An 11,081-nucleotide genomic window follows, 5' to 3' on the forward strand; every position below is an offset into this window, starting at 1 on the left:
AATGACTACTGGAGGGCCACTTTGTCTTCTTACCAAACAGAACTGACAATATCCTCAAAGATGTAGAACAAAGTACCTGTTGTCAGCTCCTGTACAAATTTCTTGTTCTTTGGAATGTTTACCTAATTTTACACAGATTGTAATAATGCAGTCTATCTTGTTAATAGGTCTCAGCCACATAAAGGGAATGAAAATGAATTTTTGGATATCACCTACAAAAGACAACAGATTTTTACATAATGGCTTTGGACTGAAAAGCTAAGGCAGACTGTTGGGCAGGTCTGTGCCTAAAGTCAGAATGGCAAATAAGCCAATTCGGAACAATTAGCAGTCTCTGACAGGAACACCAAATTGATAAGAACTGTGAAGTCTCATATGGAGCCAGTGGGAAAGGAGATCATGATCAATTACTGATGTCTATCACAGTGGTGGAAAGGGAAAGTAGTAGCTTGAGTGCAATCTACTTATCCTCTCTGACCTAAACTATCCACAACTAATAAAGGTCCTCACTTCTATTTTTCGACTTACACAACTTTGTGTAAATACTCTCAAATACATAATTGTATTGGCATTTGGCAATTATTATAGAGCTAAATAGCAACAAATTGGCTTATTTTGAGAAATAACCCTTAAGCCGTGTCAGCCACATCAACAGCTACACCTCTACTGACCTTTGCAGGGAAACTTATCTCCCACAGTTCCCTTCCAATTAGTATAAGTGAACAGGGTGGATGTAAATTGGTAACTTCCACTTTTAGAGAAAGATGTTGTTTTATTCTAGGAAAAGCTAAACTACAGGAATTTAAAAAAATTGTTTTATACCAATCTTCCTTCTTCCCAGTATCAGCTGTGCATCTTTGTACTAATTATTTGGTCTCTGTGAGCTTCAGGTTCTCCATCTGTACCATGACCTATTAGCTATGGGATGCTCCACTGAAATAATGTATGCAAAAGTGCTTTGGATATTGAGAAGGGCTATATAAGTTAGGACTTGTTACTCTGGAGAGATCACTATATAACACTGAGAGATCTTTTGTTAATCCCAGGCTCCTAAAGGTCTATCTATTTTGTTTGGGATTAAGTGAATTCAACTCCACCAGGTAGGGTGAGAACTTTGATAAGTTCTCACTAACTCACCTGATACCTCTAGCCTTGTCACCCGGTTGAGCATTATTCCAACTTCCTTCCAGATCTCTCTCAACAAGCTCCCCACTCTGGGTCTGTCTTGATCCCCTACTAGAGTGGAACTTGTTCATGTTGCCATTTTCTATCCCATAAAGCTGATATTCCCTTTATTCCTGTGCAGGCTATTGACTCTGTTCTTGGCAGAGTTCCAAACTCCTCAAACATCTGGCTCTGTTCATCTATTGAATTATCTGAGCAATGTTAGTGGGCTTGATTTTTGCATTGAAACAAATTATTTGGGGAGCTGTCATTCTATGATCTTCACATTGCTCTCCTTAAACACTTCTTTTTTTCTAATTTTACATTTTTTCCTCACTCAGACCTTTCCTTTAAAAAACTACAAAACTAACAGGTACCTTAGGAACGTAGATAAGAAAATGAATACCAATAAAGGCCAATGACAGTGTCCAAGATCACAGAGATAGTATACAATAGAGGAAGATTTAAATTCGGATGTGCATGTCTCAAAAACAAACACTCCTTTTGGAATACCATGCTGCTTTTAAAATCCTGATCAATCTTCCAAGTATCCTCATCCTGTATCTCACATCACAATTGTGCCAAAAATGTCTAAACAAAATCTGTTCATCACCTGAGAAACAGATACACCATTATTGCAAGCACAATTTAAATACTATCCAGCTTTGCTGAAGTTGATGGTCAGCTTCTGTGTCTCTTCAGAAGATCTAAGGACTTTGAACAACAACAATAAGGAAAAAGCTGTATTTTTGAATGACTAGTATTACTGGTCACTCAAGTAAGACAGAATAAGAATTTTAAACATCTCTATTTTGCTAGTTGGAAATGAATATGCAGGTCAAATCCTTATGGTTCTCATGGGTTATGTCAGAGATTTAGAATAGAACTACTCAATTTTGTTCCAAAACTCTAGGCTCTGAAAAATCACCAAGTTTAGAATTAGAGAACTCAAGAGTTTATTTTCCAATCCAATAATTTGAGAAAATGAAATTAAGATCAAGAAGGTCAAGTGACTTACCTACAATCACCACAGCTAATACTACTCAAAGTGTCAGACTTATAATAGACTATGAAATAGCACATATGGATTCCTTATCTGAACCCAGTGGTGCTTGGTAATGTGATTGACAGATATTCAGTGTGAGCTCCTTACATAGTACAGTCTAGTAGTAAGAAGTTTGGGAACTTATGGTCCCTGGGTATTATTTCAAGCAGGACTGACTGCAGCTAAGTAGTTTTTCCACATTTCCAACCAGTTTTCCTTAAAGCAGTATTCCTGCAAGATGTCAGATAGTAGGTACTCCACACTTTCAGAAAGTTTGGAAAATGAAGTTCAAACATATTTAATTTCTTCTCTTTTATACTACCAAAATTCTTGGTGACTTTACTACGTTAATGAGCTCCTTGACACTAAGAAGCGATTGTATATTACTTCTTAAACCTTACTGCACAGTTATTAGCATAACTAAACCAGTGACCCAAGAAATAACAGTTTGGAAAACTGTGCCCACTACCTGACCCACATTTTGGATTAACTGCTCTTCTCCCCAGGTAGCTTTCCTCCTTACCCTTTACTCCTGCTCTTTAATGAAGTCCTAAATAACAGAGATCCTTATAATGTGACCAGAGTTTACACAAACCCAGGGGCAAGATAAAAATGCCAGTAAAAACAGACAAGCAAAACCATGACAAACAGTCTTAGCTCAGTATTTTTCTCCCTTCATGTAGTAATGGATTGCTTCGTGTGGAGGGAACGGAGAGTCTCCTCCACAACAGGCACTTTGGTAGAGGACAGACATGAACTAGAACATCCTGTCTTCACAGGCCTTGAGGGCTATCCATGGCAGCTACAGAATTTCTGTACATTAGAAATTAGAGCTAATTAGCATGACAGGATGAATGGGAAAAGCGAAGAGACTTACTTTGATTTTGAGTGCATCACAAAATCATTGCTAGATGGACTAATTTGTTGAAGGGCAAAATTTGGTGGAGTTGAAAGAAATTGTGGAAAGATGACAGCCCTGGACATCCCCTCGGTTCTGCCTTTGGAAGAAGGTCTTGTATCTGGGGAGACACATGACAAAACGGATTATCATTCAAAAAGGAGTGCTCAAACAAGAACCAGCATATTGTGTGCAGGGAGACCAGAACAGTGAACGGACTCTAGGGACATTTTAATCTACATCTGTAACAGAAAAAAATATTTCAGATTGTTGTTAGATAGCCATCTAGCAAAGAGAAAACACAGTATATTCACTTGTTGCCCTGCAGAATGAGAGACGTTGTATAACACAGTCTCTTTGAATAAAAATAAAAATAACAATGTGCTGGAACTGAGTCTTCGGCTGTGTGCTTTTGATCAGAACTGGACTGGGAATGGAAAACGTAAATTCTTATACTGTCAATCCTCTACCGAATGATCTTAAACAAATCCTGTAATATCTAGGGGACTCAGTTTCTTCACCCATGGGTTGGGAGAGCTGAACTACATTATCAATTAAGTCCATCTTGGCTCTAAAATAATATGATTTTATAACATCCTTCTATGCCTCTTAGGTATTCAGAGTGGTGGTTAAAATGATCAGGCTCTGGAGTTTAAATCCCAGATTTGCCATTTACTGTTTCTGTGACCTTGAACAAATTACTCCTTCTTAGTCTTGTTTCCCTAATCTATAAAATAAGGATAATAATACCTACCTCATAAGTTTTAGGGAAGATTAAATAAAGTAATTCAATTAGACTACTCAAGTTAGTTGTTAGCACCTAGTTACAGCTCAATACATCGAAGTTATCGTGAACACTATTACAGTTTTAAGTTTTATGCAGAGCCTCTACCAGTGTCTGGTACACAGTGCTCAGTGAACAGGCACTAAACTGGGCACATCACAAGCCTGTGTTTAATCACTAACCTCATATTCATTCTTAGGCCTAGTACTACGCAGAACCTTGTTAATTCAACGTATACATTATGGAACACCTATTAAGTGCTCGGTACTCTTCTAAATACTTGAAAAATACTGTCATTTAATCTTTCCATGACCCTATGAGTGAGGTATTATCTTCTCACTTTATAAATAAGGAAATGGAGGCCACGCAAGGGTAAATAGCATGTCCTAAAGCATATGCCAATAACTAGTTTGTGCCAGAGCTAGGATTTGGATCCAGGCAGCCTAGCTCTAGAGCCTGTGCTCCTGAACACCGGGAGACACTGCTAGCCTTGCATCTCACTCCTCTCCCGCTTACCCCTTCCACAATGGCTGACTGTTCCCACAGTCCTCTAAACAGGCCAAGAAGCCTGGCTCAGTCACAGTGCCTTGCTTTCAATCTTGCCTTCCTTCCCACCACTTCCCAATTCACCAAGCGGCCCTCCCAGGTCCTGTACTCTACTGATCTTAATCTAAGATATCCTTCAAAACTTGCAACTTTCTCCCCAACAATGTTGTCAGTTTTTCCTTCCACTCACTCTGTTTTCTGCTGTCTGGCTCAACTCCATTTACATGCAGAGGGGTCAGGGTAACAGGTCCTTATTTCTTGCATGTCCAATTCTGCCTACACCACTAAATGATAATTCCAGGAGAAAGGAATCCACAGCCTCCTCTGCACTGAAGGATTGGTTCTCATGGTTGGCTGTCTATCTGAAGATAGCCATAGACAATTCTTTATGACTTGAAACATTAAGATGCATGGCATTTATTTGATCCCATTTTTCCCGTTAAGCAAATGTGAGAACAATGAATACGGTATTTGACATAAGCTAGTCTAGAGTGACATCTGGTGGCTCTTTTTAAAAGGTTCACAAATATCTGCCACTGGTTATAGGCAAAGCTCATTCCTTAAGCGAAAGGTGCCTTATACATCAAAGCCTATGTCACAACTGGGCTACCTGTAAAGACGACAGGAAGAATCAAGTGAGATCAGATAAGGAGAAATCCTTCTTTTTTCTTTTAATTTTATCTGAACAGAAATCCTTTATATTCAGTAAGTCATAAAGATGTGAAACCACTCCCCTCAGCAGGAAAGACAACTGGTACAAAGGCCCACGTTTAAAGACAGAAGTTGAAGTTTCCCATTCCAGTCCTTGCTGTTAGCTTCTAGTGAATAGGCAAGACCCATTCCCCTTTGAGCCTCAGTTACTAGATATATATTTTTTAATACTGGGATTAAACTCAAGTTATACTTCTCTTTCTATAAAAGAGTATCATCTATAATATATAAAATTTCCTTAATTTTTTTCTATTTATTTATTTTTTTAATGTTTATTTTTAAGAGAGAGAGAGAGAGAGAGAGAGAGAGAGAGAGGGAGACAGAGGGCGTGTGCATGAGCAGAGGAGGGGCAGAGAGGAAGACACAGGATCTGAAGGACGCTCCAGGCTCCGAGCCATCAGCACAGAGTCCAACGTCGGGCTTGAACTCACAAACTGTGAGATCATGGACCGAGCTGAAGTCAGTTGCTTAACCAACTGAGCCACCCAGACACCTTTATTTCGCCTGCATTTTAGGTGCCAAGTTGGTAGTTATGATCTCCCATTTAAATATCACCTCTTTTACACTAATACTTAAACAAAATGAACCAAAATTTAGAAGTTAAAAGTACTCTCATAAAAAGTGGTAACAATGGTACCACTCATATTTTCAAGATGAGTAATAATAGATAATGCATGTCATGCTAAATATTTTTGTATATATATTGCCTCATACTACCGAACACTGAACCTGAGAAGGTATCAGCATCAGATAGTCACAAACTGTACCTTCGGGGCCCCGGATGCCATCGGGAAAGAAGTGGGGAAACATAGCAGTCCCCTATAGGCTTATCCACCATAGCTGAGGACATCAACATTGGACTACAAGCCTTGCCTGCCCTGACTTTACAGTCCTGTCCCTTTTCTGACTGCCCTATCTGTGGTTAGGTAGAGGATGAAGTGTAAAAGGCAAATTCAGGGGCAAAGCTAACCTGCTATATCCCAACTTCTCCACTGGAGGCATCCAAAACAAAACCAGGCTCAATCTNTTATTGACGCTGTGATATGACTCAACAGAAAATTTTTTGTGCCTGGAAAATGAGACTGTTTATTATTATTGAAGGTGACAGCAAAAGCTATGAAACCCCAAGTACTATCAGGGCTATAGAAAAGAGGCTTGACATCACATAGAGTGACAGCAACAGTGAGAAAGAATAAATCATTCGTCAAGGCTTATCCCATTCAGTTCATTCAATAAACCATATTTACTGTCTTGGACTTGAATAGAAATTGTCCATTTTGAAATATGAATAAGCAAAGGCAACAAGCCAACACAGAACTTCTGAAAGAATGGGAGAGACTCAAAATACAAGAGATAGTGAAGAAAATAGTCTATTACTTCTGCTTTTCCCTGTCAAGGAAATTAAACAAAACATGAATGCTCTGAAATAGGAAATAAATCTGTAACATACAATGAAAAGAAAACTAGTGGAGCAAAGGACTACTAGCATTATATGAACTCTATAAAAGGACTAGGAGTTAGCCCGAGCACAATAGGTCAGTGACAGAAGGATAGGCTTGAGGGGGGAAAAAATCATATAATGCTTAGGTTTTTAAACAATGACTAAGATGCAAATGGTTAAAGAAGCACAAAAAGTACCAGGAAGGCCATTAATAATTGCTCTCCCTTAAGAGAAAAAAATATAATTGCAGTAGAAAAAAAATTAAAAATTATTTTTGGAAGAAAATAATCCAGAAACAAAGCAGTTGTTTATCTGAAGGTCCAATGAGTTCCCTGTTTTCTGGGAAAGTTTAATAAATATTGTGATAGGTCTATTTGGAGTTATTATATGTCAAAATTAAAAGCAGCTCCTTCCCAGCCAGCACCAAGCAATGGGCATCTCTCAGGACAATTAATACAAGTGTCAGCCGCCCCATAAGAGGGAGCATGAGCTGGGACGCCTCGTGGCCAACAATGAATTGGCCTCCACTGCATGAACACAGTCTGTGTTCAGACAGGGCAGCAAGAAGTAGCATGCCTGGAGGCTGGATGTGGGGAACTTACCCTGAGCTCCAAGTGTTGTACACACAGAACAAGGATTACAGATATTGTCTGCAATGCATCTAATACCCAACTGGTCCCACCAAGACCCTAGCGAAGAATGGAATCATTCTCATCAACTGCACACTGTCCCAATGGTGGTACAGTTCCCACAATGCACTGCTCTTGGGCTCCAAGAAAGGGGTCATACTGACTCCTGAAAATGAAGAGATTTTAAATACAAAAACAATTAAACACAATTCAAAGAAACAGGATGACAAGAAAAAGAATGCCAAGATCAGCATCTTCTGAAGGAGTAGTTCCAGCCAGGCAAGCTTCTTGCATACATGGCTTCAAGATCAGGCCAGTGTGGCCGAGCACATGACTATATGCCATAGGGCAGAAGGCTGGAGTTCTATCTGAGGAAAAACAAGGCTCAGAAAGGCAAATAAATCCTCTTCCCCCCTACTGTCCCTCATGTAATAAAAAAATAAATAAAACAAAATAAGTACCAACAGCAAAACAAACAAACACCCCCCCCACACACACAAAAATACAGGAGACATGGTGGCTGAAAGGAAGGTAACATATATCAACTGACTTCTCAGTTTATATGCAAGCAGTTGACAGAACTATGCTGTATAGTTTGGACAGGGAACCACATATTTGTAGAACATTGTCTCCATCCCATGGAAATATACATTTATATACTTACCCTGCCCCTTTCCCTTCAACTCCAAACTCATTCAAGTGTCAGCCCCCTATCTCCATGCGATTATCTAACAGACCATTCAAAAGAACAATTTCACAAACTACACTCCCATCTTCTTCTAAAATCTAGGTCCCAGTTTCTCCACCTGAGTTAATAAAAACTGCATTTCCTAGTTACGTGGGCAAACAACAGTAGAGTTATCTTTGACTTCCTCCCCCAATGCCTATCCCTCTCTCTGGCATTTGCTGCATCTGACTATTTTGCAATCAATTGGCTCCACTGACAGCTTTTTACTGTCTTTACTTTCATCCTTCCCACCCAGTAGTCTGCTCTGAGGGTGATGCTGTGTTCTGTCATCTGAATCAGGGGCATTTTGTTTTGTTTTGTTTTGTTTTTATTTCTAGGAGAGACAGAGAGACAGCGTGAGCAGGGGAGGGTCAGAGAGAGAGGGAGTCACAGACTGAAACAGGCTCCAGGCTCTGAGCTGGCAGTCAGCACAGAGCCTGACACGGGGCTCGAATCCACGAACCGCGAGATCATGACCTAAGCGAAAGTCGGACGCTTAACCGACTAAGCCACCCAGGCGCCCCATGAATCACGGGGATTTTGGTTGGGTTTTTATTTTTAATTTAAAGTTTAGTTAACATACAATATTGTTTCAGGAATAGAATTCAGTGACACCCAGTGCTCATCTCAACCAGTGCCCTTCTTAGTACCCATCACCCATCTAGCCCATCCCCCACCCACCTTCCTCCATAAACCCTCAGTTTGTTCTCTATAGTTGAGTCTTTTGTGGTTTGTTTCTACTTTCTTCTCTCCCCTACCCTTTCCATATGTTCATCTGCTTTGTTTCTTAAATTCCACATATGAGTGAAATCATATGGTATTTGTCGTTCTCTAAATCGAGGCATTTTGAATGGGAAAGTCACCACAACAATAGGCATAAACTAAAACTGTCTTGCACAAGCCGGGTCATATGGTCACTCTATTTAATCTCAACATGAGAGCCAAAATGTCTCTTTAAAACCTAAGTCAGTCCCTTCACTCCTCCACTCAGAGGCTTCTCAGCTCACTTGGTGTAGAAGCCAAGGTCCTCCAGATGACCAGCAAAGCTTTCCATGATCTGCTCCCCACCCAGTCCTCTGACCTATCTCCTCCTTTTCCCCTCCCTCCCTTTGTTCAACTTTTTCTTTCCTGCCCTGCATACTCCTGCCTCAGAGCCTTTACTCTGAGGTTCCTTCTGCCTGGAAGGCTTTCTCCTCTGGTATTACGTCAACATCATTTACTTCTTCCATTTCTTCTAGTCTTTGTTCCAAGATCACCCTCTCAGCAGAACCTTTCTGAGAACTCTGTTCAAAATTGCAAACCCCTCCCCTCCGTCCCCTAATGCCTCTTCCCCTGCTTTTTTTGTATAAGTACTATAACCTTCGCATATTCTATGTAGCTTATTTATCATGTTTTACCGTGCCCTCCCATCACTGCCCCGCTAGAACTATTTCCATGAAGACAGTGTTTTGTTTTCTCTTTTGCTTTGATCTAGTACTGATGGTACAACAGTAAATGGAAATAAATGAAGACCAACCAAATGAGAGCAAGTAAATTTATTGTGAGCTTGCTCTAGCAAGGGAGTCAGTCACCAGTGCTTGCATTTTCATGGAGACAAAGACAGGCAGAGCAGTGGGAAAGCTTTATAGCTGAAAAAGGGAAGACTTCAGGCTATTGTCAAAGGGAAGCTAAAGGTGGGCTTACTAGAAGCATGGCATGTATGTGACTGGTCAGGGGAGCGTACTGAGCTTTCTCTAGTTGGTTCTAAGTTGGAGAGGAGACAAATATTAGAGAAACTGTCAGTTATTAATCAAGTCCTGACCATTTTGGACTAACGTTACAGAAAACTGACTTCCTCCAAGCCGGACTTATAGAAAGCTGGCTTCCTGGATGGTTAATGTAAACAAGAGGATTGTTTTCTGCTATAGGTTCTGAGTCAGAATTCTATATTTATCTGGTCTGGCTATTGTCCACTTGTATATTCAGTCTCTCAAGTACCTGGCATAGAGAAGATGCTTACTATTTGTTGGATGAATATCATTCTGTTTCTACACAATCCCAAAATTTGTAAAACTATAGACTGCTTCAATATAGACACCTACATGATGGAAATATGGATAAAAATATTCTGATCATTATAAACTGTAACATTTAAAGTCTGAAATTAAAAGGTAAACCAGAATATAACAAACATTTGAGATTAAAGTGGTCAACATGCTATTTATATCATTAAAGTGTGGATAAAGATTACAATCTGCCAAAGATAGGTTGCTCTCAACCTTTTAGCACACTGAAAGAATGGACACATCAAAAGTAACACTGGAAGACAATGAAGGGGAAATTTACAAAAATCAGCAGAAAGTAATTTACTTTCTTATGAAAGCTGACACTTCTGGTAGGGGAAAAATAATTATTATAATTACTTAGGGGACCTTAACAATAAACTAAGTATACTACAAAGAATGAACACACTCCTTTCAATATAACTTTAAAAAACTGACTGCCTCATAACGCACAAAGAAAAACTTTAAAAAACTATAAAGCATGAAGAATACTGACTTTGTTTTCTAATCTCTGCAGTAAAACTAGGAATAATAAAAGGCAAAAGCCAAACAGGAAAAACAGCAACAGTAGTGATTGCACAACCAAAAAAATGCAAGTCTTTCTCCTAGCAGCATTTGTATTACAAAAGAAGTAAAAACTTGAATGGGATACTTCAGTGATAAAGTGAGGATCACAATAAAGTGAGTCAAATTAATTTTTTGGTTTCTCATGCATATAAAAGTTATGTTTATATTATACTGTAGTCAATCAAGTGTGCAATAGCATTATGTCTAAAAAACAACATGTATACCTTAATGAAAAAAATTTTATTGTTAGAATATACTTATCATCATTTGAGGTTGCAGCAAGTCAATCTTTCTGCTGGTGGAGGGTCTGGCCTCGATGTGGATGGCTGCTGACTGACCGGCATAGCAGTTGCTTTAAAGTTGGGGTGGCTGTGCCAATTTCTTAAAGTAAGACAACAATGAAGCTTCCCCCATCAATCAAATCATCCTTTCATGAATGATTTCTCTGTAGCCTGTGATGCGGTTTGATAGCATTTTAACCACAGGAGAAATTCTTTCACAACTGGAATCAATCCATACCACCGCTT

The 11,081-nt window shown here is 39.4% G+C and overlaps 1 pseudogene; it reads left to right on the forward strand.

The window, feature by feature from the left end:
• The first annotated feature begins 3,540 nt into the window (after positions 1 to 3,540).
• Positions 3,541 to 7,619, forward strand: LOC144235479 (small ribosomal subunit protein eS8 pseudogene; annotated as a pseudogene).
• The last annotated feature ends 3,462 nt before the right edge of the window (positions 7,620 to 11,081 follow it).

Source organism: Crocuta crocuta, unplaced genomic scaffold (genome assembly GCF_008692635.1).
Source record: "Crocuta crocuta isolate KB4526 unplaced genomic scaffold, BGI_CrCroc_1.0 scaffold340, whole genome shotgun sequence".
NCBI classification, from domain to species: domain Eukaryota; kingdom Metazoa; phylum Chordata; class Mammalia; order Carnivora; family Hyaenidae; genus Crocuta; species Crocuta crocuta.